Source organism: Ranitomeya variabilis, chromosome 3 (assembly GCF_051348905.1).
Source record: "Ranitomeya variabilis isolate aRanVar5 chromosome 3, aRanVar5.hap1, whole genome shotgun sequence".
NCBI lineage: Eukaryota > Metazoa > Chordata > Amphibia > Anura > Dendrobatidae > Ranitomeya > Ranitomeya variabilis.
In genome coordinates, this window is record NC_135234.1 from 375,548,542 (window position 1) to 375,574,910 (window position 26,369).

Sequence of the window (26,369 nt, forward strand, 5' to 3'; positions counted from 1 at the left end):
AAAGATGGCCGCAGGGAAGACATTTTCCAGAAACTCTGGAAGTTCTGTAGATGACAGTTCTGCGGTGTGCGTGTGTTCAAGCTGTGCACAACGCGTTTTGAATCTGCATAACCACACCCTCCATCCCCATTGTGACAGCAAGTGAAGGTTCCGTGCGACAAAGCAAGCTCCATTTCCAGTTCCCTATTCCAAAAATCTATTTAATATATGGTCCCCAAATAGGGTACATATCAGATAAGAACAGACACTACGCTTGATCTTGAGCCATTTGGCCGAGAAGCGATGATCAGAAATGGTTTGCCACTTGGGCCGCACCAAGGCCTACAACCGAAACCCACTGTGGAGACATAGCAAAAGATTGCCGCAGGGAAGACATTTTCCAGAAACTTTGGAAGCTCTGTAGATGACAGTTCTGCGGTGTGCGTGTGTTCAAGCTGTATACAACGCGTTTCGAATCTGCATAACCACACCCTCCATCCCCATTGTGACAGCACGTGAAGGTTCCGTGCGACAAAGCAAGCTCCATTGCCAGCTCCCTATTCCAAAAATCCATTTAATATATGGTCCCCAAATAGGGGACGTATCAGATAAGAACAGACTCTACGCTTGATCTTGAGCCATTTGGCCGAGAAGCGATGATCAGAAATGGTTTGCCATTTGGGCCGCACCAAGGCCTACAACCGAAACCCACTGTGGAGACATAGCAAAAGATTGCCGCAGGGAAGACATTTTCCAGAAACTCTGGAAGCTCTGTAGATGACAGTTCTGCGGTGTGCGTGTGTTCAAGCTGTGCACAACGCGTTTTGAATCTGCATAACCACACCCTCCATCCCCATTGTGACAGCACGTGAAGGTTCCGTGCGACAAAGCAAGCTCCATTTCCAGCATCCTATTCCAAAAATCCATTTAATATATGGTCCCCAAATAAGGGACGTATCAGATAAGAACAGACTCTACGCTTGATCTTGAGCCATTTGGCCGAGAAGCGATGATCAGAAATGGTTTGCCACTTGGGCCGCACCAAGGCCTACAACCGAAACCCACTGTGGAGACTTAGCAAAAGATTGCCGCAGGGAAGACATTTTCCAGAAACTCTGGAAGCTCTGTAGATGACAGTTCTGCGGTGTGCGTGTGTTCAAGCTGTGCACAACGCGTTTTGAATCTGCATAACCACACCCTCCATCCCCATTGTGACAGCACGTGAAGGTTCCGTGTGACAAAGCAAGCTCCATTTCCAGCTCCCTATTCCAAAAATCCATTTAATATATGGTCCCCAAATAGGGGACGTATCAGATAAGAACAGACACTACGCTTGATCTTGAGCCATTTGGCCGAGAAGCGATGATCAGAAATGGTTTGCCACTTGGGCCGCACCAAGGCCTAAAACCGAAACCCACTGTGGAGACATAGCAAAAGATTGCCGCAGGGAAGACATTTTCCAGAAACTCTGGAAGCTCTGTCGATGACAGTTCTGCGGTGTGCGTGTGTTCAAGCTGTGCACAACGCGTTTTGAATCTGCATAACCACACCCTCCATCCCCATTGTGACAGCACGTGAAGGTTCCGTGCGACAAAGCAAGCTCCATTTCCAGCTCCCTATTCCAAAAATCTATTTAATATATGGTCCCCAAATAGGGGACGTATCAGATAAGAACAGACACTACGCTTGATCTTGAGCCATTTGGCCGAGAAGCGATGATCAGAAATGGTTTGCCACTTGGGCCGCACCAAGGCCTACAACCGAAACCCACTGTGGAGACATAGCAAAAGATTGCCGCAGGGAAGACATTTTCCAAAAACTCTGGAAGCTCTGTAGATGACAGTTCTGCGGTGTGCGTGTGTTCAAGCTGTGCACAACGCGTTTTGAATCTGCATAACCACACCCTCCATCCCCATTGTGACAGCACGTGAAGGTTCCATGCGACAAAGCAAGCTCCATTTCCAGCTCCCTATTCCAAAAATCTATTTAATATATGGTCCCCAAATAGGGGACATATCAGATAAGAACAGACACTACGCTTGATTTTGAGCCATTTGGCCGAGAAGCGATGATCAGAAATGGTTTGCCACTTGGGCCGCACCAAGGCCTACAACCGAAACCCACTGTGGAGACATAGCAAAAGATTGCCGCAGGGAAGACATTTTCCAGAAACTCTGGAAGCTCTGTAGATGACAGTTCTGCGGTGTGCGTGTGTTCAAGCTGTGCACAACGCGTTTTGAATCTGCATAACCACACCCTCCATCCCCATTATGACAGCACGTGAAGGTTCCGTGCGACAAAGCAAGCTCCATTTCCAGCTCCCTATTCCAAAAATCCATTTAATATATGGTCCCCAAATAGGGGACGTATCAGATAAGAACAGACACTACGCTTGATCTTGAGCCATTTGGCCGAGAAGCGATGATCAGAAATGGTTTGCCACTTGGGCCGCACCAAGGCCTACAACCGAAACCCACTGTGGAGACAAGCTGTGCACAACGCGTTTTGAATCTGCATAACCACACCCTCCATCCCCATTGTGACAGCACGTGAAGGTTCCATGCGACAAAGCAAGCTCCATTTCCAGCTCCCTATTCCAAAAATCTATTTAATATATGGTCCCCAAATAGGGGACGTATCAGATAAGAACAGACACTACGCTTGATCTTGAGCCATTTGGCCGAGAAGCGATGATCAGAAATGGTTTGCCACTTGGGCCGCACCAAGGCCTACAACCGAAACCCACTGTGGAGACATAGCAAAAGATTGCCGCAGGGAAGACATTTTCCAGAAACTCTGGAAGCTCTGTAGATGACAGTTCTGCGGTGTGCGTGTGTTCAAGCTGTGCACAACGCGTTTTGAATCTGCATAACCACACCCTCCATCCCCATTGTGACAGCACGTGAAGGTTCCGTGCGACAAAGCAAGCTCCATTTCCAGCTCCCTATTCCAAAAATCTATTTAATATATGGTCCCCAAATAGGGGACGTATCAGATAAGAACAGACACTACGCTTGATCTTGAGCCATTTGGCCGAGAAGCGATGATCAGAAATGGTTCGCCATTTGGGCCGCACCAAGGCCTACAACCGAAACCCACTGTGGAGACATAGCAAAAGATTGCCGCAGGGAAGACATTTTCCAGAAACTCTGGAAGCTCTGTAGATGACAGTTCTGCGGTGTGCGTGTGTTCAAGCTGTGCACAACGCGTTTTGAATCTGCATAACCACACCCTCCATCCCCATTGTGACAGCTCGTGAAGGTTCCGTGCGACAAAGCAAGCTCCATTTCCAGCATCCTATTCCAAAAATCCATTTAATATATGGTCCCCAAATAGGGGACGTATCAGATAAGAACAGACTCTACGCTTGATCTTGAGCCATTTGGCCGAGAAGCGATGATCAGAAATGATTTGCCACTTGGGCCGCACCAAGGCCTACAACCGAAACCCACTGTGGAGACTTAGCAAAAGATTGCCGCAGGGAAGACATTTTCCAGAAACTCTGGAAGCTCTGTAGATGACAGTTCTGCGGTGTGCGTGTGTTCAAGCTGTGCACAACGCGTTTCGAATCTGCATAACCACACCCTCCATCCCCATTGTGACAGCACGTGAAGGTTCCGTGTGACAAAGCAAGCTCCATTTCCAGCTCCCTATTCCAAAAATCCATTTAATATATGGTCCCCAAATAGGGGACGTATCAGATAAGAACAGACACTACGCTTGATCTTGAGCCATTTGGCCGAGAAGCGATGATCAGAAATGGTTTGCCACTTGGGCCGCACCAAGGCCTACAACCGAAACCCACTGTGGAGACATAGCAAAAGATTGCCGCAGGGAAGACATTTTCCAGAAACTCTGGAAGCTCTGTAGATGACAGTTCTGCGGTGTGCGTGTGTTCAAGCTGTGCACAACGCGTTTTGAATCTGCATAACCACACCCTCCATCCCCATTGTGACAGCACGTGAAGGTTCCGTGCGACGAAGCAAGCTCCATTTCCAGCTCCCTATTCCAAAAATCCATTTAATATATGGTGCCCAAATAGGGGACGTATCAGATAAGAACAGACACTACGCTTGATCTTGAGCCATTTGGCCGAGAAGCGATGATCAGAAATGGTTTGCCACTTGGGCCACACCAAGGCCTACAACCGAAACCCACTGTGGAGACATAGCAAAAGATTGCCGCAGGGAAGACATTTTCCAGAAACTCTGGAAGCTCTGTAGATGACAGTTCTGCGGTGTGCGTGTGTTCAAGCTGTGCACAACGCGTTTTGAATCTGCATAACCACACCCTCCATCCCCATTGTGACAGCACGTGAAGGTTCCGTGCGACAAAGCAAGCTCCATTTCCAGCTCCCTATTCCAAAAATCTATTTAATATATGGTCCCCAAATAGGGGACGTATCAGATAAGAACAGACACTACACTTGATCTTGAGCCATTTGGCCGAGAAGCGATGATCAGAAATGGTTTGCCACTTGGGCCGCACCAAGGCCTACAACCGAAACCCACTGTGGAGACATAGCAAAAGATTGCCGCAGGGAAGACATTTTCCAAAAACTCTGGAAGCTCTGTAGATGACAGTTCTGCGGTGTGCGTGTGTTCAAGCAGTGCACAACGCGTTTTGAATCTGCATAACCACACCCTCCATCCCCATTGTGACAGTACGTGAAGGTTCCGTGTGACAAAGCAAGCTCCATTTCCAGCTCCCTATTCCAAAAATCTATTTAATATATGGTCCCCAAATAGGGGACGTATCAGATAAGAACAGACACTACGCTTGATCTTGAGCCATTTGGCCGAGAAGCGATGATCAGAAATGGTTTGCCACTTGGGCCGCACCAAGGCCTACAACCGAAACCCACTGTGGAGACATAGCAAAAGATTGCCGCAGGGAAGACATTTTCCAAAAACTCTGGAAGCTCTGTAGATGACAGTTCTGCGGTGTGCGTGTGTTCAAGCTGTGCACAACACGTTTTGAATCTGCATAACCACACCCTCCATCCCCATTGTGACAGCACGTGAAGGTTCCGTGTGACAAAGCAAGCTCCATTTCCAGCTCCCTATTCCAAAAATCCATTTAATATATGGTCCCCAAATAGGGGACGTATCAGATAAGAACAGACACTACGCTTGATCTTGAGCCATTTGGCCGAGAAGCGATGATCAGAAATCGTTTGCCACTTGGGCCGCATCAAGGCCTAAAACCGAAACCCACTGTGGAGACATAGCAAAAGATTGCCGCAGGGAAGACATTTTCCAGAAACTCTGGAAGCTCTGTCGATGACAGTTCTGCGGTGTGCGTGTGTTCAAGCTGTGCACAACGCGTTTTGAATCTGCATAACCACACCCTCCATCCCCATTGTGACAGCACGTGAAGGTTCCGTGCGACAAAGCAAGCTCCATTTCCAGCTCCCTATTTAATATATGGTCCCCAAATAGGGGACGTATCAGATAAGAACAGACACTACGCTTGATCTTGAGCCATTTGGCCGAGAAGCGATGATCAGAAATGGTTTGCCACTTGGGCCGCACCAAGGCCTACAACCGAAACCCACTGTGGAGACATAGCAAAAGATTGCCGCAGGGAAGACATTTTCCAGAAACTCTGGAAGCTCTGTCGATGACAGTTCTGCAGTGTGCGTGTGTTCAAGCTGTGCACAACGCGTTTTGAATCTGCATAACCACACCCTCCATCCCCATTGTGACAGCACGTGAAGGTTCCGTGTGACAAAGCAAGCTCCATTTCCAGCTCCCTATTCCAAAAATCCATTTAATATATGGTCCCCAAATAGGGGACGTATCAGATAAGAACAGACACTACGCTTGATCTTGAGCCATTTGGCCGAGAAGCGATGATCAGAAATGGTTTGCCACTTGGGCCGCACCAAGGCCTACAACCGAAACCCACTGTGGAGACATAGCAAAAGATTGCCGCAGGGAAGACATTTTCCAGAAACTCTGGAAGTTCTGTAGATGATAGTTCTGCGGTGTGCGTGTGTTCAAGCTGTGCACAACGCGTTTTGAATCTGCATAACCACACCCTCCATCCCCATTGTGACAGCACGTGAAGGTTCCGTGTGACAAAGCAAGCTCCATTTCCAGCTCCCTATTCCAAAAATCCATTTAATATATGGTCCCCAAATAGGGGACGTATCAGATAAGAACAGACACTACGCTTGATCTTGAGCCATTTGGCCGAGAAGCGATGATCAGAAATGGTTTGCCACTTGGGCCGCACCAAGGCCTACAACCGAAACCCACTGTGGAGACATAGCAAAAGATTGCCGCAGGGAAGACATTTTCCAGAAACTCTGGAAGTTCTGTAGATGATAGTTCTGCGGTGTGCGTGTGTTCAAGCTGTGCACAACGCGTTTTGAATCTGCATAACCACACCCTCCATCCCCATTGTGACAGCACGTGAAGGTTCCGTGCGACAAAGCAAGCTCCATTTCCAGCTCCCTATTCCAAAAATCTATTTAATATATGGTCCCCAAATAGGGGACATATCAGATAAGAGCAGACACTACGCTTGATCTTGAGCCATTTGGCCAAGAAGCGATGATCAGAAATGGTTTGCCACTTGGGCCGCACCAAGGCCTACAACCGAAACCCACTGTGGAGACATAGCAAAAGATTGCCGCAGGGAAGACATTTTCCAGAAACTCTGGAAGCTCTGTCGATGACAGTTCTGCGGTGTGCGTGTGTTCAAGCTGTGCACAACGCGTTTTGAATCTGCATAACCACACCCTCCATCCCCATTGTGACAGCACATGAAGGTTCCGTGCGACAAAGCAAGCTCCATTTCCAGCTCCCTATTCCAAAAATCTATTTAATATATGGTCCCCAAATAGGGGACGTATCAGATAAGAACAGACACTACGCTTGATCTTGAGCCATTTGGCCGAGAAGCGATGATCAGAAATGGTTTGCCACTTGGGCCGCACCAAGGCCTAAAACCGAAACCCACTGTGGAGACATAGCAAAAGATTGCCGCAGGGAAGACATTTTCCAGAAACTCTGGAAGCTCTGTCGATGACAGTTCTGCGGTGTGCGTGTGTTCAAGCTGTGCACAACGCGTTTTGAATCTGCATAACCACACCCTCCATCCCCATTGTGACAGCACGTGAAGGTTCCGTGCGACAAAGCAAGCTCCATTTCCAGCTCCCTATTCCAAAAATCTATTTAATATATGGTCCCCAAATAGGGGACGTATCAGATAAGAACAGACACTACGCTTGATCTTGAGCCATTTGGCCGAGAAGCGATGATCAGAAATGGTTTGCCACTTGGGCCGCACCAAGGCCTACAACCGAAACCCACTGTGGAGACATAGCAAAAGATTGCCGCAGGGAAGACATTTTCCAAAAACTCTGGAAGCTCTGTAGATGACAGTTCTGCGGTGTGCGTGTGTTCAAGCTGTGCACAACGCGTTTTGAATCTGCATAACCACACCCTCCATCCCCATTGTGACAGCACGTGAAGGTTCCGTGTGACAAAGCAAGCTCCATTTCCAGCTCCCTATTCCAAAAATCCATTTAATATATGGTCCCCAAATAGGGGACGTATCAGATAAGAACAGACACTACGCTTGATCTTGAGCCATTTGGCCAAGAAGCGATGATCAGAAATGGTTTGCCACTTGGGCCGCACCAAGGCCTAAAACCGAAACCCACTGTGGAGACATAGCAAAAGATTGCCGCAGGGAAGACATTTTCCAGAAACTCTGGAAGCTCTGTCGATGACAGTTCTGCGGTGTGCGTGTGTTCAAGCTGTGCACAACGCGTTTTGAATCTGCATAACCACACCCTCCATCCCCACTGTGACAGCACGTGAAGGTTCCGTGCGACAAAGCAAGCTCCATTTCCAGCTCCCTATTCCAAAAATCTATTTAATATATGGTCCCCAAATAGGGGACGTATCAGATAAGAACAGACACTACGCTTGATCTTGAGCCATTTGGCCGAGAAGCGATGATCAGAAATGGTTTGCCACTTGGGCCGCACCAAGGCCTACAACCGAAACCCACTGTGGAGACATAGCAAAAGATTGCCGCAGGGAAGACATTTTCCAGAAACTCTGGAAGCTCTGTCGATGACAGTTCTGCAGTGTGCGTGTGTTCAAGCTGTGCACAACGCGTTTTGAATCTGCATAACCACACCCTCCATCCCCATTGTGACAGCACGTGAAGGTTCCGTGTGACAAAGCAAGCTCCATTTCCAGCTCCCTATTCCAAAAATCCATTTAATATATGGTCCCCAAATAGGGGACGTATCAGATAAGAACAGACACTACGCTTGATCTTGAGCCATTTGGCCGAGAAGCGATGATCAGAAATGGTTTGCCACTTGGGCCGCACCAAGGCCTACAACCGAAACCCACTGTGGAGACATAGCAAAAGATTGCCGCAGGGAAGACATTTTCCAGAAACTCTGGAGGTTCTGTAGATGATAGTTCTGCGGTGTGCGTGTGTTCAAGCTGTGCACAACGCGTTTTGAATCTGCATAACCACACCCTTCATCCCCATTGTGACAGCACGTGAAGGTTCCGTGCGACAAAGCATGCTCCATTTCCAGCTCCCTATTCCAAAAATCTATTTAATATATGGTCCCCAAATAGGGGACATATCAGATAAGAGCAGACACTACGCTTGATCTTGAGCCATTTGGCCAAGAAGCGATGATCAGAAATGGTTTGCCACTTGGGCCGCACCAAGGCCTACAACCGAAACCCACTGTGGAGACATAGCAAAAGATTGCCGCAGGGAAGACATTTTCCAGAAACTCTGGAAGCTCTGTCGATGACAGTTCTGCGGTGTGCGTGTGTTCAAGCTGTGCACAACGCGTTTTGAATCTGCATAACCACACCCTCCATCCCCATTGTGACAGCATGTGAAGGTTCCGTCCGACGAAGCAAGCTCCATTTCCAGCTCCGTTTTCCAAAAATCCATTTAATATATGGTCCCCAAATAGGGGACGTATCAGATAAGAACAGACACTACGCTTGATCTTGAGCCATTTGGCCGAGAAGCGATGATCAGAAATGGTTTGCCACTTAGGCCTCACCAAGGCCTACAACCGTAACCCACTGTGGAGACATAGCAAAAGATTGCCGCAGGGAAGACATTTTCCAGAAACCCTGGAAGCTCTGTAGATGACAGTTCTGCGGTGTGCGTGTGTTCAAGCTGTGCACAACGCATTTTGAATCTGCATAACCACACCCTCCATCCTCATTGTGACAGCACCTGAAGGTTCTGTGCGACAAAGCAAGCTCCATTTCCAGCTCCCTATTCCAAAAATCTATTTAATATATGGTCCCCAAATAGGGGACGTATCAGATAAGAACAGACACTACGCTTGATCTTGAGCCATTTGGCCGAGAAACGATGATCAGAAATGGTTTGCCACTTGGGCCGCACCAAGGCCTACAACCGAAACCCACTGTGGAGACATAGCAAAAGATTGCCGCAGGGAAGACATTTTCCAGAAACTCTGGAAGCTTTGTCGATGACAGTTCTGCGGTGTGCGTGTGTTCAAGCTGTGCACAACGCGTTTTGAATCTGCATAATCACACCCTCCATCCCCATTGTGACAGCACGTGAAGGTTCCGTGTGACAAAGCAAGCTCCATTTCCAGCTCCCTATTCCAAAAATCCATTTAATATATGGTCCCCAAATAGGGGACGTATCCGAGAAGAACAGACACTACGCTTGATCTTGAGCCATTTGGCCGAGAAGCGATGATCAGAAATGGTTTGCCACTTGGGCCGCCCCAAGGCCTACAACTGAAACCCACTGTGGAGACATAGCAAAAGATTGCCGCAGGGAAGACATTTTCCAGAAACTCTGGAAGCTCTGTAGATGACAGTTCTGCGGTGTGCGTGTGTTCAAGCTGTGCACAACGCGTTTTGAATCTGCATAACCACACCCTCCATCCCCATTGTGACAGCACGTGAAGGTTCCGTGCGACAAAGCAAGCTCCATTTCCAGCTCCCTATTCCAAAAATCCATTTAATATATGGTCCCCAAATAGGGGACGTATCAGATAAGAACAGACACTACGCTTGATCTTGAGCCATTTGGCCGAGAAGCGATGATCAGAAATGGTGTGCCACTTGGGCCGCACCAAGGCCTACAACCGAAACCCACTGTGGAGACATAGCAAAAGATTGCCGCAGGGAAGACATTTTCCAGAAACTCTGGAAGTTCTGTAGATGACAGTTCTGCGGTGTGCGTGTGTTCAAGCTGTGCACAACGCGTTTTGAATCTGCATAACCACACCCTCCATCCCCATTGTGACAGCAAGTGAAGGTTCCGTGCGACAAAGCAAGCTCCATTTCCAGTTCCCTATTCCAAAAATCTATTTAATATATGGTCCCCAAATAGGGTACGTATCAGATAAGAACAGACACTACGCTTGATCTTGAGCCATTTGGCCGAGAAGCGATGATCAGAAATGGTTTGCCACTTGGGCCGCACCAAGGCCTACAACCGAAACCCACTGTGGAGACATAGCAAAAGATTGCCGCAGGGAAGACATTTTCCAGAAACTCTGGAAGCTCTGTAGATGACAGTTCTGCGGTGTGCGTGTGTTCAAGCTGTATACAACGCGTTTCGAATCTGCATAACCACACCCTCCATCCCCATTGTGACAGCACGTGAAGGTTCCGTGCGACAAAGCAAGCTCCATTGCCAGCTCCCTATTCCAAAAATCCATTTAATATATGGTCCCCAAATAGGGGACGTATCAGATAAGAACAGACTCTACGCTTGATCTTGAGCCATTTGGCCGAGAAGCGATGATCAGAAATGGTTTGCCATTTGGGCCGCACCAAGGCCTACAACCGAAACCCACTGTGGAGACATAGCAAAAGATTGCCGCAGGGAAGACATTTTCCAGAAACTCTGGAAGCTCTGTAGATGACAGTTCTGCGGTGTGCGTGTGTTCAAGCTGTGCACAACGCGTTTTGAATCTGCATAACCACACCCTCCATCCCCATTGTGACAGCACGTGAAGGTTCCGTGCGACAAAGCAAGCTCCATTTCCAGCATCCTATTCCAAAAATCCATTTAATATATGGTCCCCAAATAGGGGACGTATCAGATAAGAACAGACTCTACGCTTGATCTTGAGCCATTTGGCCGAGAAGCGATGATCAGAAATGGTTTGCCACTTGGGCCACACCAAGGCCTACAACCGAAACCCACTGTGGAGACATAGCAAAAGATTGCCGCAGGGAAGACATTTTCCAGAAACTCTGGAAGCTCTGTAGATGACAGTTCTGCGGTGTGCGTGTGTTCAAGCTGTGCACAACGCGTTTTGAATCTGCATAACCACACCCTCCATCCCCATTGTGACAGCACGTGAAGGTTCCGTGCGACAAAGCAAGCTCCATTTCCAGCTCCCTATTCCAAAAATCTATTTAATATATGGTCCCCAAATAGGGGACGTATCAGATAAGAACAGACACTACACTTGATCTTGAGCCATTTGGCCGAGAAGCGATGATCAGAAATGGTTTGCCACTTGGGCCGCACCAAGGCCTACAACCGAAACCCACTGTGGAGACATAGCAAAAGATTGCCGCAGGGAAGACATTTTCCAAAAACTCTGGAAGCTCTGTAGATGACAGTTCTGCGGTGTGCGTGTGTTCAAGCTGTGCACAACGCGTTTTGAATCTGCATAACCACACCCTCCATCCCCATTGTGACAGCACGTGAAGGTTCCGTGTGACAAAGCAAGCTCCATTTCCAGCTCCCTATTCCAAAAATCCATTTAATATATGGTCCCCAAATAGGGGACGTATCAGATAAGAACAGACACTACGCTTAAACTTGAGCCATTTGGCCGACAAGCGATGATCAGAAATGGGTTGCCACTTGGGCCGCACCAAGGCCTAAAACCGAAACCCACTGTGGAGACATAGCAAAAGATTGCCGCAGGGAAGACATTTTCCAGAAACTCTGGAAGCTCTGTCGATGACAGTTCTGCGGTGTGCGTGTGTTCAAGCTGTGCACAACGCGTTTTGAATCTGCATAACCACACCCTCCATCCCCATTGTGACAGCACATGAAGGTTCCGTGCGACAAAGCAAGCTCCATTTCCAGCTCCCTATTCCAAAAATCTATTTAATATATGGTCCCCAAATAGGGGACGTATCAGATAAGAACAGACACTACGCTTGATCTTGAGCCATTTGGCCGAGAAGCGATGATCAGAAATGGTTTGCCACTTGGGCCGCACCAAGGCCTACAACCGAAACCCACTGTGGAGACATAGCAAAAGATTGCCGCAGGGAAGACATTTTCCAGAAACTCTGGAAGTTCTGTAGATGATAGTTCTGCGGTGTGCGTGTGTTCAAGCTGTGCACAACGCGTTTTGAATCTGCATAACCACACCCTCCATCCCCATTGTGACAGCACGTGAAGGTTCCGTGCGACAAAGCAAGCTCCATTTCCAACTCCCTATTCCAAAAATCTATTTAATATATGGTCCCCAAATAGGGGACGTATCAGATAAGAACAGACACTACGCTTGATCTTGAGCCATTTGGCCGAGAAGCGATGATCAGAAATGGTTTGCCACTTGGGCCGCACCAAGGCCTACAACCGAAACCCACTGTGGAAACAAGCTGTGCACAATGCGTTTTGAATCTGCATAACCACACCCTCCATCCCCATTGTGACAGCACGTGAAGGTTCCATGCGACAAAGCAAGCTCCATTTCCAGCTCCCTATTCCAAAAATCTATTTAATATATGGTCCCCAAATAGGGGACGTATCAGATAAGAACAGACACTACGCTTGATCTTGAGCCATTTGGCCGAGAAGCGATGATCAGAAATGGTTTGCCACTTGGGCCGCACCAAGGCCTACAACCGAAACCCACTGTGGAGACATAGCAAAAGATTGCCGCAGGGAAGACATTTTCCAGAAACTCTGGAAGCTCTGTAGATGACAGTTCTGCGGTGTGCGTGTGTTCAAGCTGTGCACAACGCGTTTTGAATCTGCATAACCACACCCTCCATCCCCATTGTGACAGCACGTGAAGGTTCCGTGCGACAAAGCAAGCTCCATTTCCAGCTCCCTATTCCAAAAATCTATTTAATATATGGTCCCCAAATAGGGGACGTATCAGATAAGAACAGACACTACGCTTGATCTTGAGCCATTTGGCCGAGAAGCGATGATCAGAAATGGTTCGCCATTTGGGCCGCACCAAGGCCTACAACCGAAACCCACTGTGGAGACATAGCAAAAGATTGCCGCAGGGAAGACATTTTCCAGAAACTCTGGAAGCTCTGTAGATGACAGTTCTGCGGTGTGCGTGTGTTCAAGCTGTGCACAACGCGTTTTGAATCTGCATAACCACACCCTCCATCCCCATTGTGACAGCACGTGAAGGTTCCGTGCGACAAAGCAAGCTCCATTTCCAGCATCCTATTCCAAAAATCCATTTAATATATGGTCCCCAAATAGGGGACGTATCAGATAAGAACAGACTCTACGCTTGATCTTGAGCCATTTGGCCGAGAAGCGATGATCAGAAATGGTTTGCCACTTGGGCCGCACCAAGGCCTACAACCGAAACCCACTGTGGAGACTTAGCAAAAGATTGCCGCAGGGAAGACATTTTCCAGAAACTCTGGAAGCTCTGTAGATGACAGTTCTGCGGTGTGCGTGTGTTCAAGCTGTGCACAACGCGTTTCGAATCTGCATAACCACACCCTCCATCCCCATTGTGACAGCACGTGAAGGTTCCGTGTGACAAAGCAAGCTCCATTTCCAGCTCCCTATTCCAAAAATCAATTTAATATATGGTCCCCAAATAGGGGACGTATCAGATAAGAACAGACACTACGCTTGATCTTGAGCCATTTGGCCGAGAAGCGATGATCAGAAATGGTTTGCCACTTGGGCCGCACCAAGGCCTACAACTGAAACCCACTGTGGAGACATAGCAAAAGATTGCCGCAGGGAAGACATTTTCCAGAAACTCTGGAAGCTCTGTAGATGACAGTTCTGCGGTGTGCGTGTGTTCAAGCTGTGCACAACGCGTTTTGAATCTGCATAACCACACCCTCCATCCCCATTGTGACAGCACGTGAAGGTTCCGTGCGACGAAGCAAGCTCCATTTCCAGCTCCCTATTCCAAAAATCCATTTAATATATGGTCCCCAAATAGGGGACGTATCAGATAAGAACAGACACTACGCTTGATCTTGAGCCATTTGGCCGAGAAGCGATGATCAGAAATGGTTTGCCACTTGGGCCACACCAAGGCCTACAACCGAAACCCACTGTGGAGACATAGCAAAAGATTGCCGCAGGGAAGACATTTTCCAGAAACTCTGGAAGCTCTGTAGATGACAGTTCTGCGGTGTGCGTGTGTTCAAGCTGTGCACAACGCGTTTTGAATCTGCATAACCACACCCTCCATCCCCATTGTGACAGCACGTGAAGGTTCCGTGCGACAAAGCAAGCTCCATTTCCAGCTCCCTATTCCAAAAATCTATTTAATATATGGTCCCCAAATAGGGGACGTATCAGATAAGAACAGACACTACACTTGATCTTGAGCCATTTGGCCGAGAAGCGATGATCAGAAATGGTTTGCCACTTGGGCCGCACCAAGGCCTACAACCGAAACCCACTGTGGAGACATAGCAAAAGATTGCCGCAGGGAAGACATTTTCCAAAAACTCTGGAAGCTCTGTAGATGACAGTTCTGCGGTGTGCGTGTGTTCAAGCAGTGCACAACGCGTTTTGAATCTGCATAACCACACCCTCCATCCCCATTGTGACAGCACGTGAAGGTTCCGTGTGACAAAGCAAGCTCCATTTCCAGCTCCCTATTCCAAAAATCTATTTAATATATGGTCCCCAAATAGGGGACGTATCAGATAAGAACAGACACTACGCTTGATCTTGAGCCATTTGGCCGAGAAGCGATGATCAGAAATGGTTTGCCACTTGGGCCGCACCAAGGCCTACAACCGAAACCCACTGTGGAGACATAGCAAAAGATTGCCGCAGGGAAGACATTTTCCAAAAACTCTGGAAGCTCTGTAGATGACAGTTCTGCGGTGTGCGTGTGTTCAAGCTGTGCACAACACGTTTTGAATCTGCATAACCACACCCTCCATCCCCATTGTGACAGCACGTGAAGGTTCCGTGTGACAAAGCAAGCTCCATTTCCAGCTCCCTATTCCAAAAATCCATTTAATATATGGTCCCCAAATAGGGGACGTATCAGATAAGAACAGACACTACGCTTGATCTTGAGCCATTTGGCCGAGAAGCGATGATCAGAAATGGTTTGCCACTTGGGCCGCACCAAGGCCTAAAACCGAAACCCACTGTGGAGACATAGCAAAAGATTGCCGCAGGGAAGACATTTTCCAGAAACTCTGGAAGCTCTGTCGATGACAGTTCTGCGGTGTGCGTGTGTTCAAGCTGTGCACAACGCGTTTTGAATCTGCATAACCACACCCTCCATCCCCATTGTGACAGCACGTGAAGGTTCCGTGCGACAAAGCAAGCTCCATTTCCAGCTCCCTATTCCAAAAATCTATTTAATATATGGTCCCCAAATAGGGGACGTATCAGATAAGAACAGACACTACGCTTGATCTTGAGCCATTTGGCCGAGAAGCGATGATCAGAAATGGTTTGCCACTTGGGCCGCACCAAGGCCTACAACCGAAACCCACTGTGGAGACATAGCAAAAGATTGCCGCAGGGAAGACATTTTCCAGAAACTCTGGAAGTTCTGTAGATGATAGTTCTGCGGTGTGCGTGTGTTCAAGCTGTGCACAACGCGTTTTGAATCTGCATAACCACACCCTCCATCCCCATTGTGACAGCACGTGAAGGTTCCGTGTGACAAAGCAAGCTCCATTTCCAGCTCCCTATTCCAAAAATCCATTTAATATATGGTCCCCAAATAGGGGACGTATCAGATAAGAACAGACACTACGCTTGATCTTGAGCCATTTGGCCGAGAAGCGATGATCAGAAATGGTTTGCCACTTGGGCCGCACCAAGGCCTACAACCGAAACCCACTGTGGAGACATAGCAAAAGATTGCCGCAGGGAAGACATTTTCCAGAAACTCTGGAAGTTCTGTAGATGATAGTTCTGCGGTGTGCGTGTGTTCAAGCTGTGCACAACGCGTTTTGAATCTGCATAACCACACCCTCCATCCCCATTGTGACAGCACGTGAAGGTTCCGTGCGACAAAGCAAGCTCCATTTCCAGCTCCCTATTCCAAAAATCTATTTAATATATGGTCCCCAAATAGGGGACATATCAGATAAGAGCAGACACTACGCTTGATCTTGAGCCATTTGGCCAAGAAGCGATGATCAGAAATGGTTTGCCACTTGGGCCGCACCAAGGCCTACAACCGAAACCCACTGTGGAGACATAGCAAAAGATTGCCGCAGGGAAGACATTTTCCAGAAACTCTGGAAGCTCTGTCGATGACAGTTCTGCGGTGTGCGTGTGTTCAAGCTGTGCACAACGCGTTTTGAATCTGCATAACCACACCCTCCATCCCCATTGTGACAGCATGTGAAGGTTCCGTCCGACGAAGCAAGCTCCATTTCCAGCTCCGTTTTCCAAAAATCCATTTAATATATGGTCCCCAAATAGGGGACGTATCAGATAAGAACAGACACTACGCTTGATCTTGAGCCATTTGGCCGAGAAGCGATGATCAGAAATGGTTTGCCACTTGGGCCGCACCAAGGCCTACAACCGAAACCCACTGTGGAGACATAGCAAAAGATTGCCGCAGGGAAGACATTTTCCAAAAACTCTGGAAGCTCTGTAGATGACAGTTCTGCGGTGTGCGTGTGTTCAAGCTGTGCACAACGCGTTTTGAATCTGCATAACCACACCCTCCATCCCCATTGTGACAGCATGTGAAGGTTCCGTCCGACGAAGCAAGCTCCATTTCCAGCTCCGTTTTCCAAAAATCCATTTAATATATGGTCCCCAAATAGGGGACGCATCAGATAAGAACAGACACTACGCTTGATCTTGAGCCATTTGGCCGAGAAGCGATGATCAGAAATGGTTTGCCACTTGGGCCGCACCAAGGCCTACAACCGAAACCCACTGTGGAGACATAGCAAAAGATTGCCGCAGGGAAGACATTTTCCAAAAACTCTGGAAGCTCTGTAGATGACAGTTCTGCGGTGTGCGTGTGTTCAAGCTGTGCACAACGCGTTTTGAATCTGCATAACCACACCCTCCATCCCCATTGTGACAGCACGTGAAGGTTCCGTGTGACAAAGCAAGCTCCATTTCCAGCTCCCTATTCCAAAAATCCATTTAATATATGGTCCCCAAATAGGGGACGTATCAGATAAGAACAGACACTACGCTTGATCTTGAGCCATTTGGCCGAGAAGCGATGATCAGAAATGGTTTGCCACTTGGGCCGCACCAAGGCCTAAAACCGAAACCCACTGTGGAGACATAGCAAAAGATTGCCGCAGGGAAGACATTTTCCAGAAACTCTGGAAGCTCTGTCGATGACAGGTCTGCGGTGTGCGTGTGTTCAAGCTGTGCACAACGCGTTTTGAATCTGCATAACCACACCCTCCATCCCCATTGTGACAGCACGTGAAGGTTCCGTGCGACAAAGCAAGCTCCATTTCCAGCTCCCTATTCCAAAAATCTATTTAATATATGGTCCCCAAATAGGGGACGTATCAGATAAGAACAGACACTACGCTTGATCTTGAGCCATTTGGCCGAGAAGCGATGATCAGAAATGGTTTGCCACTTGGGCCGCACCAAGGCCTACAACAGAAACCCACTGTGGAGACATAGCAAAAGATTGCCGCAGGGAAGACATTTTCCAGAAACTCTGGAAGCTCTGTCGATGACAGTTCTGCAGTGTGCGTGTGTTCAAGCTGTGCACAACGCGTTTTGAATCTGCATAACCACACCCTCCATCCCCATTGTGACAGCACGTGAAGGTTCCGTGTGACAAACCAAGCTCCATTTCCAGCTCCCTATTCCAAAAATCCATTTAATATATGGTCCCCAAATAGGGGACGTATCAGATAAGAACAGACACTACGCTTGATCTTGAGCCATTTGGCCGAGAAGCGATGATCAGAAATGGTTTGCCACTTGGGCCGCACCAAGGCCTACAACCGAAACCCACTGTGGAGACATAGCAAAAGATTGCCGCAGGGAAGACATTTTCCAGAAACTCTGGAGGTTCTGTAGATGATAGTTCTGCGGTGTGCGTGTGTTCAAGCTGTGCACAACGCGTTTTGAATCTGCATAACCACACCCTCCATCCCCATTGTGACAGCACGTGAAGGTTCCGTGCGACAAAGCATGCTCCATTTCCAGCTCCCTATTCCAAAAATCTATTTAATATATGGTCCCCAAATAGGGGACATATCAGATAAGAGCAGACACTACGCTTGATCTTGAGCCATTTGGCCAAGAAGCGATGATCAGAAATGGTTTGCCACTTGGGCCGCACCAAGGCCTACAACCGAAACCCACTGTGGAGACATAGCAAAAGATTGCCGCAGGGAAGACATTTTCCATAAACTCTGGAAGCTCTGTCGATGACAGTTCTGCGGTGTGCGTGTGTTCAAGCTGTGCACAACGCGTTTTGAATCTGCATAACCACACCCTCCATCCCCATTGTGACAGCATGTGAAGGTTCCGTCCGACGAAGCAAGCTCCATTTCCAGCTCCGTTTTCCAAAAATCCATTTAATATATGGTCCCCAAATAGGGGACGTATCAGATAAGAACAGACACTACGCTTGATCTTGAGCCATTTGGCCGAGAAGCGATGATCAGAAATGGTTTGCCACTTAGGCCTCACCAAGGCCTACAACCGTAACCCACTGTGGAGACATAGCAAAAGATTGCCGCAGGGAAGACATTTTCCAAAAACTCTGGAAGCTCTGTAGATGACAGTTCTGCGGTGTGCGTGTGTTCAAGCTGTGCACAACGCGTTTTGAATCTGCATAACCACACCCTCCATCCCCATTGTGACAGCACGTGAAGGTTCCGTGTGACAAAGCAAGCTCCATTTCCAGCTCCCTATTCCAAAAATCCATTTAATATATGGTCCCCAAATAGGGGACGTATCAGATAAGAACAGACACTACGCTTGATCTTGAGCCATTTGGCCGAGAAGCGATGATCAGAAATGGTTTGCCACGTGGGCCGCACCAAGGCCTAAAACCGAAACCCACTGTGGAGACATAGCAAAAGATTGCCGCAGGGAAGACATTTTCCAGAAACTCTGGAAGCTCTGTCGATGACAGTTCTGCGGTGTGCGTGTGTTCAAGCTGTGCACAACGCGTTTTGAATCTGCATAACCACACCCTCCATCCCCATTGTGACAGCACGTGAAGGTTCCGTGCGACAAAGCAAGCTCCATTTCCAGCTCCCTATTCCAAAAATCTATTTAATATATGGTCCCCAAATAGGGGACGTATCAGATAAGAACAGACACTACGCTTGATCTTGAGCCATTTGGCCGAGAAGCGATGATCAGAAATGGTTTGCCACTTGGGCCGCACCAAGGCCTACAACCGAAACCCACTGTGGAGACATAGCAAAAGATTGCCGCAGGGAAGACATTTTCCAGAAACTCTGGAAGCTCTGTCGATGACAGTTCTGCAGTGTGCGTGTGTTCAAGCTGTGCACAACGCGTTTTGAATCTGCATAACCACACCCTCCATCCCCATTGTGACAGCACGTGAAGGTTCCGTGTGACAAAGCAAGCTCCATTTCCAGCTCCCTATTCCAAAAATCCATTTAATATATGGTCCCCAAATAGAGGACGTATCAGATAAGAACAGACACTACGCTTGATCTTGAGCCATTTGGCCGAGAAGCGATGATCAGAAATGGTTTGCCACTTGGGCCGCACCAAGGCCTACAACCGAAACCCACTGTGGAGACATAGCAAAAGATTGCCGCAGGGAAGACATTTTCCAGAAACTCTGGAGGTTCTGTAGATGATAGTTCTGCGGTGTGCGTGTGTTCAAGCTGTGCACAACGCGTTTTGAATCTGCATAACCACACCCTCCATCCCCATTGTGACAGCACGTGAAGGTTCCGTGCGACAAAGCATGCTCCATTTCCAGCTCCCTATTCCAAAAATCTATTTAATATATGGTCCCCAAATAGGGGACATATCAGATAAGAGCAGACACTACGCTTGATCTTGAGCCATTTGGCCAAGAAGCGATGATCAGAAATGGTTTGCCACTTGGGCCGCACCAAGGCCTACAACCGAAACCCACTGTGGAGACATAGCAAAAGATTGCCGCAGGGAAGACATTTTCCAGAAACTCTGGAAGCTCTGTCGATGACAGTTCTGCGGTGTGCGTGTGTTCAAGCTGTGCACAACGCGTTTTGAATCTGCATAACCACACCCTCCATCCCCATTGTGACAGCATGTGAAGGTTCCGTCCGACGAAGCAAGCTCCATTTCCAGCTCCGTTTTCCAAAAATCCATTTAATATATGGTCCCCAAATAGGGGACGTATCAGATAAGAACAGACACTACGCTTGATCTTGAGCCATTTGGCCGGGAAGCGATGATCAGAAATGGTTTGCCACTTAGGCCTCACCAAGGCCTACAACCGTAACCCACTGTGGAGACATAGCAAAAGATTGCCGCAGGGAAGACATTTTCCAGAAACCCTGGAAGCTCTGTAGATGACAGTTCTGCGGTGTGCGTGTGTTCAAGCTGTGCACAACGCATTTTGAATCTGCATAACCACACCCTCCATCCTCATTGTGACAGCACGTGAAGGTTCTGTGCGACAAAGCAAGCTCCATTTCCAGCTCCCTATTCCAAAAATCTATTTAATATATGGTCCCCAAATAGGGGACGTATCAGATAAGAACAGACACTACGCTTGATCTTGAGCCATTTGGCCGAGAAACGATGATCAGAAATGGTTTGCCACTTGGGCCGCACCAAGGCCTACAACCGAAACCCACTGTGGAGACATAGCAAAAGATTGCCGCAGGGAAGACATTTTCCAGAAACTCTGGAAGCTTTGTCGATGACAGTTCTGCGGTGTGCGTGTGTTCAAGCTGTGCACAACGCGTTTTGAATCTGCATAATCACACCCTCCATCCCCATTGTGACAGCACGTGAAGGTTCCGTGTGACAAAGCAAGCTCCATTTCCAGCTCCCTATTCCAAAAATCCATTTAATATATGGTCCCCAAATAGGGGACGTATCCGAGAAGAACAGACACTACGCTTGATCTTGAGCCATTTGGCCGAGAAGCGATGATCAGAAATGGTTTGCCACTTGGGCCGCCCCAAGGCCTACAACTGAAACCCACTGTGGAGACATAGCAAAAGATTGCCGCAGGGAAGACATTTTCCAGAAACTCTGGAAGCTCTGTAGATGACAGTTCTGCGGTGTGCGTGTGTTCAAGCTGTGCACAACGCGTTTTGAATCTGCATAACCACACCCTCCATCCCCATTGTGACAGCACGTGAAGGTTCCGTGCGACAAAGCAAGCTCCATTTCCAGCTCCCTATTCCAAAAATCCATTTAATATATGGTCCCCAAATAGGGGACGTATCAGATAAGAACAGACACTACGCTTGATCTTGAGCCATTTGGCCGAGAAGCGATGATCAGAAATGGTGTGCCACTTGGGCCGCACCAAGGCCTACAACCGAAACCCACTGTGGAGACATAGCAAAAGATTGCCGCAGGGAAGACATTTTCCAGAAACTCTGGAAGCTCTGTCGATGACAGTTCTGCGGTGTGCGTGTGTTCAAGCTGTGCACAACGCGTTTTGAATCTGCATAACCACACCCTCCATCCCCATTGTGACAGCATGTGAAGGTTCCGTCCGACGAAGCAAGCTCCATTTCCAGCTCCGTTTTCCAAAAATCCATTTAATATATGGTCCCCAAATAGGGGACGTATCAGATAAGAACAGACACTACGCTTGATCTTGAGCCATTTGGCCGAGAAGCGATGATCAGAAATGGTTTGCCACTTAGGCCTCACCAAGGCCTACAACCGTAACCCACTGTGGAGACATAGCAAAAGATTGCCGCAGGGAAGACATTTTCCAAAAACTCTGGAAGCTCTGTAGATGACAGTTCTGCGGTGTGCGTGTGTTCAAGCTGTGCACAACGCGTTTTGAATCTGCATAACCACACCCTCCATCCCCATTGTGACAGCACGTGAAGGTTCCGTGTGACAAAGCAAGCTCCATTTCCAGCTCCCTATTCCAAAAATCCATTTAATATATGGTCCCCAAATAGGGGACGTATCAGATAAGAACAGACACTACGCTTGATCTTGAGCCATTTGGCCGAGAAGCGATGATCAGAAATGGTTTGCCACGTGGGCCGCACCAAGGCCTAAAACCGAAACCCACTGTGGAGACATAGCAAAAGATTGCCGCAGGGAAGACATTTTCCAGAAACTCTGGAAGCTCTGTCGATGACAGTTCTGCGGTGTGCGTGTGTTCAAGCTGTGCACAACGCGTTTTGAATCTGCATAACCACACCCTCCATCCCCATTGTGACAGCACGTGAAGGTTCCGTGCGACAAAGCAAGCTCCATTTCCAGCTCCCTATTCCAAAAATCTATTTAATATATGGTCCCCAAATAGGGGACGTATCAGATAAGAACAGACACTACGCTTGATCTTGAGCCATTTGGCCGAGAAGCGATGATCAGAAATGGTTTGCCACTTGGGCCGCACCAAGGCCTACAACCGAAACCCACTGTGGAGACATAGCAAAAGATTGCCGCAGGGAAGACATTTTCCAGAAACTCTGGAAGCTCTGTCGATGACAGTTCTGCAGTGTGCGTGTGTTCAAGCTGTGCACAACGCGTTTTGAATCTGCATAACCACACCCTCCATCCCCATTGTGACAGCACGTGAAGGTTCCGTGTGACAAAGCAAGCTCCATTTCCAGCTCCCTATTCCAAAAATCCATTTAATATATGGTCCCCAAATAGGGGACGTATCAGATAAGAACAGACACTACGCTTGATCTTGAGCCATTTGGCCGAGAAGCGATGATCAGAAATGGTTTGCCACTTGGGCCGCACCAAGGCCTACAACCGAAACCCACTGTGGAGACATAGCAAAAGATTGCCGCAGGGAAGACATTTTCCAGAAACTCTGGAGGTTCTGTAGATGATAGTTCTGCGGTGTGCGTGTGTTCAAGCTGTGCACAACGCGTTTTGAATCTGCATAACCACACCCTCCATCCCCATTGTGACAGCACGTGAAGGTTCCGTGCGACAAAGCATGCTCCATTTCCAGCTCCCTATTCCAAAAATCTATTTAATATATGGTCCCCAAATAGGGGACATATCAGATAAGAGCAGACACTACGCTTGATCTTGAGCCATTTGGCCAAGAAGCGATGATCAGAAATGGTTTGCCACTTGGGCCGCACCAAGGCCTACAACCGAAACCCACTGTGGAGACATAGCAAAAGATTGCCGCAGGGAAGACATTTTCCAGAAACTCTGGAAGCTCTGTCGATGACAGTTCTGCGGTGTGCGTGTGTTCAAGCTGTGCACAACGCGTTTTGAATCTGCATAACCACACCCTCCATCCCCATTGTGACAGCATGTGAAGGTTCCGTCCGACGAAGCAAGCTCCATTTCCAGCTCCGTTTTCCAAAAATCCATTTAATATATGGTCCCCAAATAGGGGACGTATCAGATAAGAACAGACACTACGCTTGATCTTGAGCCATTTGGCCGAGAAGCGATGATCAGAAATGGTTTGCCACTTAGGCCTCACCAAGGCCTACAACCGTAACCCACTGTGGAGACATAGCAAAAGATTGCCGCAGGGAAGACATTTTCCAGAAACCCTGGAAGCTCTGTAGATGACAGTTCTGCGGTGTGCGTGTGTTCAAGCTGTGCACAACGCATTTTGAATCTGCATAACCACACCCTCCATCCTCATTGTGACAGCACGTGAAGGTTCTGTGCGACAAAGCAAGCTCCATTTCCAGCTCCCTATTCCAAAAATCTATTTAATATATGGTCCCCAAATAGGGGACGTATCAGATAAGAACAGACACTACGCTTGATCTTGAGCCATTTGGCCGAGAAACGATGATCAGAAATGGTTTGCCACTTGGGCCGCACCAAGGCCTACAACCGAAACCCACTGTGGAGACATAGCAAAAGATTGCCGCAGGGAAGACATTTTCCAGAAACTCTGGAAGCTTTGTCGATGACAGTTCTGCGGTGTGCGTGTGTTCAAGCTGTGCACAACGCGTTTTGAATCTGCATAATCACACCCTCCATCCCCATTGTGACAGCACGTGAAGGTTCCGTGTGACAAAGCAAGCTCCATTTCCAGCTCCCTATTCCAAAAATCCATTTAATATATGGTCCCCAAATAGGGGACGTATCCGAGAAGAACAGACACTACGCTTGATCTTGAGCCATTTGGCCGAGAAGCGATGATCAGAAATGGTTTGCCACTTGGGCCGCCCCAAGGCCTACAACTGAAACCCACTGTGGAGACATAGCAAAAGATTGCCGCAGGGAAGACATTTTCCAGAAACTCTGGAAGCTCTGTAGATGACAGTTCTGCGGTGTGCGTGTGTTCAAGCTGTGCACAACGCGTTTTGAATCTGCATAACCACACCCTCCATCCCCATTGTGACAGCACGTGAAGGTTCCGTGCGACAAAGCAAGCTCCATTTCCAGCTCCCTATTCCAAAAATCCATTTAATATATGGTCCCCAAATAGGGGACGTATCAGATAAGAACAGACACTACGCTTGATCTTGAGCCATTTGGCCGAGAAGCGATGATCAGAAATGGTGTGCCACTTGGGCCGCACCAAGGCCTACAACCGAAACCCACTGTGGAGACATAGCAAAAGATTGCCGCAGGGAAGACATTTTCCAGAAACTCTGGAAGTTCTGTAGATGACAGTTCTGCGGTGTGCGTGTGTTCAAGCTGTGCACAACGCGTTTTGAATCTGCATAACCACACCCTCCATCCCCATTGTGACAGCAAGTGAAGGTTCCGTGCGACAAAGCAAGCTCCATTTCCAGTTCCCTATTCCAAAAATCTATTTAATATATGGTCCCCAAATAGGGTACGTATCAGATAAGAACAGACACTACGCTTGATCTTGAGCCATTTGGCCGAGAAGCGATGATCAGAAATGGTTTGCCACTTGGGCCGCACCAAGGCCTACAACCGAAACCCACTGTGGAGACATAGCAAAAGATTGCCGCAGGGAAGACATTTTCCAGAAACTCTGGAAGCTCTGTAGATGACAGTTCTGCGGTGTGCGTGTGTTCAAGCTGTGCACAACGCGTTTTGAATCTGCATAACCACACCCTCCATCCCCATTGTGACAGCACGTGAAGGTTCCGTGCGACAAAGCAAGCTCCATTTCCAGCTCCCTATTCCAAAAATCCATTTAATATATGGTCCCCAAATAGGGGACGTATCAGATAAGAACAGACTCTACGCTTGATCTTGAGCCATTTGGCCGAGAAGCGATGATCAGAAATGGTTTGCCACTTGGGCCGCACCAAGGCCTACAACCGAAACCCACTGTGGAGACATAGCAAAAGATTGCCGCAGGGAAGACATTTTCCAGAAACTTTGGAAGCTCTGTAGATGACAGTTCTGCGGTGTGCGTGTGTTCAAGCTGTATACAACGCGTTTCGAATCTGCATAACCACACCCTCCATCCCCATTGTGACAGCACGTGAAGGTTCCGTGCGACAAAGCAAGCTCCATTGCCAGCTCCCTATTCCAAAAATCCATTTAATATATGGTCCCCAAATAGGGGACGTATCAGATAAGAACAGACTCTACGCTTGATCTTGAGCCATTTGGCCGAGAAGCGATGATCAGAAATGGTTTGCCATTTGGGCCGCACCAAGGCCTACAACCGAAACCCACTGTGGAGACATAGCAAAAGATTGCCGCAGGGAAGACATTTTCCAGAAACTCTGGAAGCTCTGTAGATGACAGTTCTGCGGTGTGCGTGTGTTCAAGCTGTGCACAACGCGTTTTGAATCTGCATAACCACACCCTCCATCCCCATTGTGACAGCACGTGAAGGTTCCGTGCGACAAAGCAAGCTCCATTTCCAGCATCCTATTCCAAAAATCCATTTAATATATGGTCCCCAAATAGGGGACGTATCAGATAAGAACAGACTCTACGCTTGATCTTGAGCCATTTGGCCGAGAAGCGATGATCAGAAATGGTTTGCCACTTGGGCCGCACCAAGGCCTACAACCGAAACCCACTGTGGAGACTTAGCAAAAGATTGCCGCAGGGAAGACATTTTCCAGAAACTCTGGAAGCTCTGTAGATGACAGTTCTGCGGTGTGCGTGTG

At 48.2% G+C, this 26,369-nt stretch overlaps 1 non-coding gene and 74 pseudogenes across 1 annotated transcript; all 75 read right to left on the reverse strand.

Annotated features, from left to right (window-relative positions):
- Positions 1–107: 107 nt before the first annotated feature.
- On the reverse strand, positions 108–284 carry LOC143761719 (U2 spliceosomal RNA; annotated as a pseudogene).
- A 177-nt stretch (positions 285–461) lies between these two features.
- LOC143762067 (U2 spliceosomal RNA) lies at positions 462–637 on the reverse strand (annotated as a pseudogene).
- Positions 638–814: 177 nt separating this feature from the next.
- LOC143762715 (U2 spliceosomal RNA) lies at positions 815–990 on the reverse strand (annotated as a pseudogene).
- Positions 991–1,167: 177 nt separating this feature from the next.
- Positions 1,168–1,343, reverse strand: LOC143760849 (U2 spliceosomal RNA; annotated as a pseudogene).
- Positions 1,344–1,520: 177 nt separating this feature from the next.
- Positions 1,521–1,696, reverse strand: LOC143759622 (U2 spliceosomal RNA; annotated as a pseudogene).
- A 177-nt stretch (positions 1,697–1,873) lies between these two features.
- LOC143762968 (U2 spliceosomal RNA) lies at positions 1,874–2,049 on the reverse strand (annotated as a pseudogene).
- A 177-nt stretch (positions 2,050–2,226) lies between these two features.
- LOC143760498 (U2 spliceosomal RNA) lies at positions 2,227–2,402 on the reverse strand (annotated as a pseudogene).
- Positions 2,403–2,495: 93 nt separating this feature from the next.
- On the reverse strand, positions 2,496–2,671 carry LOC143761270 (U2 spliceosomal RNA; annotated as a pseudogene).
- A 177-nt stretch (positions 2,672–2,848) lies between these two features.
- LOC143759623 (U2 spliceosomal RNA) lies at positions 2,849–3,024 on the reverse strand (annotated as a pseudogene).
- Positions 3,025–3,201: 177 nt separating this feature from the next.
- On the reverse strand, positions 3,202–3,377 carry LOC143762351 (U2 spliceosomal RNA; annotated as a pseudogene).
- Positions 3,378–3,554: 177 nt separating this feature from the next.
- LOC143760851 (U2 spliceosomal RNA) lies at positions 3,555–3,730 on the reverse strand (annotated as a pseudogene).
- Positions 3,731–3,907: 177 nt separating this feature from the next.
- LOC143762305 (U2 spliceosomal RNA) lies at positions 3,908–4,083 on the reverse strand (annotated as a pseudogene).
- A 177-nt stretch (positions 4,084–4,260) lies between these two features.
- On the reverse strand, positions 4,261–4,436 carry LOC143760677 (U2 spliceosomal RNA; annotated as a pseudogene).
- A 177-nt stretch (positions 4,437–4,613) lies between these two features.
- On the reverse strand, positions 4,614–4,789 carry LOC143760529 (U2 spliceosomal RNA; annotated as a pseudogene).
- A 177-nt stretch (positions 4,790–4,966) lies between these two features.
- Positions 4,967–5,142, reverse strand: LOC143760852 (U2 spliceosomal RNA; annotated as a pseudogene).
- A 212-nt stretch (positions 5,143–5,354) lies between these two features.
- LOC143763192 (U2 spliceosomal RNA) lies at positions 5,355–5,482 on the reverse strand (annotated as a pseudogene).
- Positions 5,483–5,659: 177 nt separating this feature from the next.
- Positions 5,660–5,835, reverse strand: LOC143760853 (U2 spliceosomal RNA; annotated as a pseudogene).
- A 177-nt stretch (positions 5,836–6,012) lies between these two features.
- Positions 6,013–6,188, reverse strand: LOC143760854 (U2 spliceosomal RNA; annotated as a pseudogene).
- Positions 6,189–6,365: 177 nt separating this feature from the next.
- Positions 6,366–6,541, reverse strand: LOC143761950 (U2 spliceosomal RNA; annotated as a pseudogene).
- Positions 6,542–6,718: 177 nt separating this feature from the next.
- LOC143818838 (U2 spliceosomal RNA) lies at positions 6,719–6,894 on the reverse strand (annotated as a pseudogene).
- Positions 6,895–7,071: 177 nt separating this feature from the next.
- On the reverse strand, positions 7,072–7,247 carry LOC143759624 (U2 spliceosomal RNA; annotated as a pseudogene).
- Positions 7,248–7,424: 177 nt separating this feature from the next.
- LOC143761218 (U2 spliceosomal RNA) lies at positions 7,425–7,600 on the reverse strand (annotated as a pseudogene).
- A 177-nt stretch (positions 7,601–7,777) lies between these two features.
- Positions 7,778–7,953, reverse strand: LOC143759361 (U2 spliceosomal RNA; annotated as a pseudogene).
- A 177-nt stretch (positions 7,954–8,130) lies between these two features.
- Positions 8,131–8,306, reverse strand: LOC143760855 (U2 spliceosomal RNA; annotated as a pseudogene).
- A 175-nt stretch (positions 8,307–8,481) lies between these two features.
- LOC143762579 (U2 spliceosomal RNA) lies at positions 8,482–8,659 on the reverse strand (annotated as a pseudogene).
- Positions 8,660–8,834: 175 nt separating this feature from the next.
- LOC143759465 (U2 spliceosomal RNA) lies at positions 8,835–9,012 on the reverse strand (annotated as a pseudogene).
- A 177-nt stretch (positions 9,013–9,189) lies between these two features.
- Positions 9,190–9,365, reverse strand: LOC143760727 (U2 spliceosomal RNA; annotated as a pseudogene).
- A 174-nt stretch (positions 9,366–9,539) lies between these two features.
- On the reverse strand, positions 9,540–9,718 carry LOC143762619 (U2 spliceosomal RNA; annotated as a pseudogene).
- A 177-nt stretch (positions 9,719–9,895) lies between these two features.
- On the reverse strand, positions 9,896–10,071 carry LOC143759941 (U2 spliceosomal RNA; annotated as a pseudogene).
- A 176-nt stretch (positions 10,072–10,247) lies between these two features.
- LOC143762217 (U2 spliceosomal RNA) lies at positions 10,248–10,424 on the reverse strand (annotated as a pseudogene).
- A 177-nt stretch (positions 10,425–10,601) lies between these two features.
- On the reverse strand, positions 10,602–10,777 carry LOC143762068 (U2 spliceosomal RNA; annotated as a pseudogene).
- Positions 10,778–10,954: 177 nt separating this feature from the next.
- On the reverse strand, positions 10,955–11,130 carry LOC143761789 (U2 spliceosomal RNA; annotated as a pseudogene).
- Positions 11,131–11,307: 177 nt separating this feature from the next.
- On the reverse strand, positions 11,308–11,483 carry LOC143760688 (U2 spliceosomal RNA; annotated as a pseudogene).
- A 177-nt stretch (positions 11,484–11,660) lies between these two features.
- LOC143763162 (U2 spliceosomal RNA) lies at positions 11,661–11,836 on the reverse strand (annotated as a pseudogene).
- Positions 11,837–12,013: 177 nt separating this feature from the next.
- LOC143818839 (U2 spliceosomal RNA) lies at positions 12,014–12,189 on the reverse strand (annotated as a pseudogene).
- Positions 12,190–12,366: 177 nt separating this feature from the next.
- LOC143760387 (U2 spliceosomal RNA) lies at positions 12,367–12,542 on the reverse strand (annotated as a pseudogene).
- Positions 12,543–12,635: 93 nt separating this feature from the next.
- On the reverse strand, positions 12,636–12,811 carry LOC143761271 (U2 spliceosomal RNA; annotated as a pseudogene).
- Positions 12,812–12,988: 177 nt separating this feature from the next.
- Positions 12,989–13,164, reverse strand: LOC143759626 (U2 spliceosomal RNA; annotated as a pseudogene).
- Positions 13,165–13,341: 177 nt separating this feature from the next.
- LOC143761790 (U2 spliceosomal RNA) lies at positions 13,342–13,517 on the reverse strand (annotated as a pseudogene).
- A 177-nt stretch (positions 13,518–13,694) lies between these two features.
- LOC143760229 (U2 spliceosomal RNA) lies at positions 13,695–13,870 on the reverse strand (annotated as a pseudogene).
- Positions 13,871–14,047: 177 nt separating this feature from the next.
- Positions 14,048–14,223, reverse strand: LOC143763375 (U2 spliceosomal RNA; annotated as a pseudogene).
- Positions 14,224–14,400: 177 nt separating this feature from the next.
- On the reverse strand, positions 14,401–14,576 carry LOC143760700 (U2 spliceosomal RNA; annotated as a pseudogene).
- Positions 14,577–14,753: 177 nt separating this feature from the next.
- On the reverse strand, positions 14,754–14,929 carry LOC143760652 (U2 spliceosomal RNA; annotated as a pseudogene).
- A 177-nt stretch (positions 14,930–15,106) lies between these two features.
- On the reverse strand, positions 15,107–15,282 carry LOC143760856 (U2 spliceosomal RNA; annotated as a pseudogene).
- Positions 15,283–15,459: 177 nt separating this feature from the next.
- LOC143759627 (U2 spliceosomal RNA) lies at positions 15,460–15,635 on the reverse strand (annotated as a pseudogene).
- A 177-nt stretch (positions 15,636–15,812) lies between these two features.
- LOC143760857 (U2 spliceosomal RNA) lies at positions 15,813–15,988 on the reverse strand (annotated as a pseudogene).
- Positions 15,989–16,165: 177 nt separating this feature from the next.
- On the reverse strand, positions 16,166–16,341 carry LOC143761952 (U2 spliceosomal RNA; annotated as a pseudogene).
- Positions 16,342–16,516: 175 nt separating this feature from the next.
- Positions 16,517–16,694, reverse strand: LOC143759466 (U2 spliceosomal RNA; annotated as a pseudogene).
- Positions 16,695–16,869: 175 nt separating this feature from the next.
- Positions 16,870–17,047, reverse strand: LOC143761540 (U2 spliceosomal RNA; annotated as a pseudogene).
- A 177-nt stretch (positions 17,048–17,224) lies between these two features.
- On the reverse strand, positions 17,225–17,400 carry LOC143760858 (U2 spliceosomal RNA; annotated as a pseudogene).
- A 177-nt stretch (positions 17,401–17,577) lies between these two features.
- LOC143759628 (U2 spliceosomal RNA) lies at positions 17,578–17,753 on the reverse strand (annotated as a pseudogene).
- Positions 17,754–17,918: 165 nt separating this feature from the next.
- LOC143762930 (U2 spliceosomal RNA) lies at positions 17,919–18,106 on the reverse strand. Its single transcript, XR_013212283.1, has one exon. It is a non-coding gene; the product is annotated as a U2 spliceosomal RNA (small nuclear RNA).
- Positions 18,107–18,283: 177 nt separating this feature from the next.
- On the reverse strand, positions 18,284–18,459 carry LOC143762750 (U2 spliceosomal RNA; annotated as a pseudogene).
- A 175-nt stretch (positions 18,460–18,634) lies between these two features.
- Positions 18,635–18,812, reverse strand: LOC143759467 (U2 spliceosomal RNA; annotated as a pseudogene).
- A 177-nt stretch (positions 18,813–18,989) lies between these two features.
- LOC143760859 (U2 spliceosomal RNA) lies at positions 18,990–19,165 on the reverse strand (annotated as a pseudogene).
- Positions 19,166–19,342: 177 nt separating this feature from the next.
- On the reverse strand, positions 19,343–19,518 carry LOC143759629 (U2 spliceosomal RNA; annotated as a pseudogene).
- A 177-nt stretch (positions 19,519–19,695) lies between these two features.
- On the reverse strand, positions 19,696–19,871 carry LOC143761721 (U2 spliceosomal RNA; annotated as a pseudogene).
- Positions 19,872–20,048: 177 nt separating this feature from the next.
- Positions 20,049–20,224, reverse strand: LOC143762752 (U2 spliceosomal RNA; annotated as a pseudogene).
- A 175-nt stretch (positions 20,225–20,399) lies between these two features.
- Positions 20,400–20,577, reverse strand: LOC143762345 (U2 spliceosomal RNA; annotated as a pseudogene).
- A 177-nt stretch (positions 20,578–20,754) lies between these two features.
- On the reverse strand, positions 20,755–20,930 carry LOC143760171 (U2 spliceosomal RNA; annotated as a pseudogene).
- A 174-nt stretch (positions 20,931–21,104) lies between these two features.
- On the reverse strand, positions 21,105–21,283 carry LOC143762620 (U2 spliceosomal RNA; annotated as a pseudogene).
- A 177-nt stretch (positions 21,284–21,460) lies between these two features.
- Positions 21,461–21,636, reverse strand: LOC143759942 (U2 spliceosomal RNA; annotated as a pseudogene).
- A 175-nt stretch (positions 21,637–21,811) lies between these two features.
- On the reverse strand, positions 21,812–21,989 carry LOC143759468 (U2 spliceosomal RNA; annotated as a pseudogene).
- Positions 21,990–22,166: 177 nt separating this feature from the next.
- Positions 22,167–22,342, reverse strand: LOC143760860 (U2 spliceosomal RNA; annotated as a pseudogene).
- Positions 22,343–22,519: 177 nt separating this feature from the next.
- On the reverse strand, positions 22,520–22,695 carry LOC143759630 (U2 spliceosomal RNA; annotated as a pseudogene).
- A 177-nt stretch (positions 22,696–22,872) lies between these two features.
- Positions 22,873–23,048, reverse strand: LOC143760862 (U2 spliceosomal RNA; annotated as a pseudogene).
- A 177-nt stretch (positions 23,049–23,225) lies between these two features.
- LOC143762753 (U2 spliceosomal RNA) lies at positions 23,226–23,401 on the reverse strand (annotated as a pseudogene).
- Positions 23,402–23,576: 175 nt separating this feature from the next.
- Positions 23,577–23,754, reverse strand: LOC143759470 (U2 spliceosomal RNA; annotated as a pseudogene).
- A 177-nt stretch (positions 23,755–23,931) lies between these two features.
- LOC143760173 (U2 spliceosomal RNA) lies at positions 23,932–24,107 on the reverse strand (annotated as a pseudogene).
- A 174-nt stretch (positions 24,108–24,281) lies between these two features.
- On the reverse strand, positions 24,282–24,460 carry LOC143762621 (U2 spliceosomal RNA; annotated as a pseudogene).
- Positions 24,461–24,637: 177 nt separating this feature from the next.
- On the reverse strand, positions 24,638–24,813 carry LOC143759943 (U2 spliceosomal RNA; annotated as a pseudogene).
- A 176-nt stretch (positions 24,814–24,989) lies between these two features.
- On the reverse strand, positions 24,990–25,166 carry LOC143762218 (U2 spliceosomal RNA; annotated as a pseudogene).
- A 177-nt stretch (positions 25,167–25,343) lies between these two features.
- On the reverse strand, positions 25,344–25,519 carry LOC143761556 (U2 spliceosomal RNA; annotated as a pseudogene).
- Positions 25,520–25,696: 177 nt separating this feature from the next.
- On the reverse strand, positions 25,697–25,872 carry LOC143762069 (U2 spliceosomal RNA; annotated as a pseudogene).
- Positions 25,873–26,049: 177 nt separating this feature from the next.
- Positions 26,050–26,225, reverse strand: LOC143761791 (U2 spliceosomal RNA; annotated as a pseudogene).
- Between the last annotated feature and the right edge of the window lie 144 nt (positions 26,226–26,369).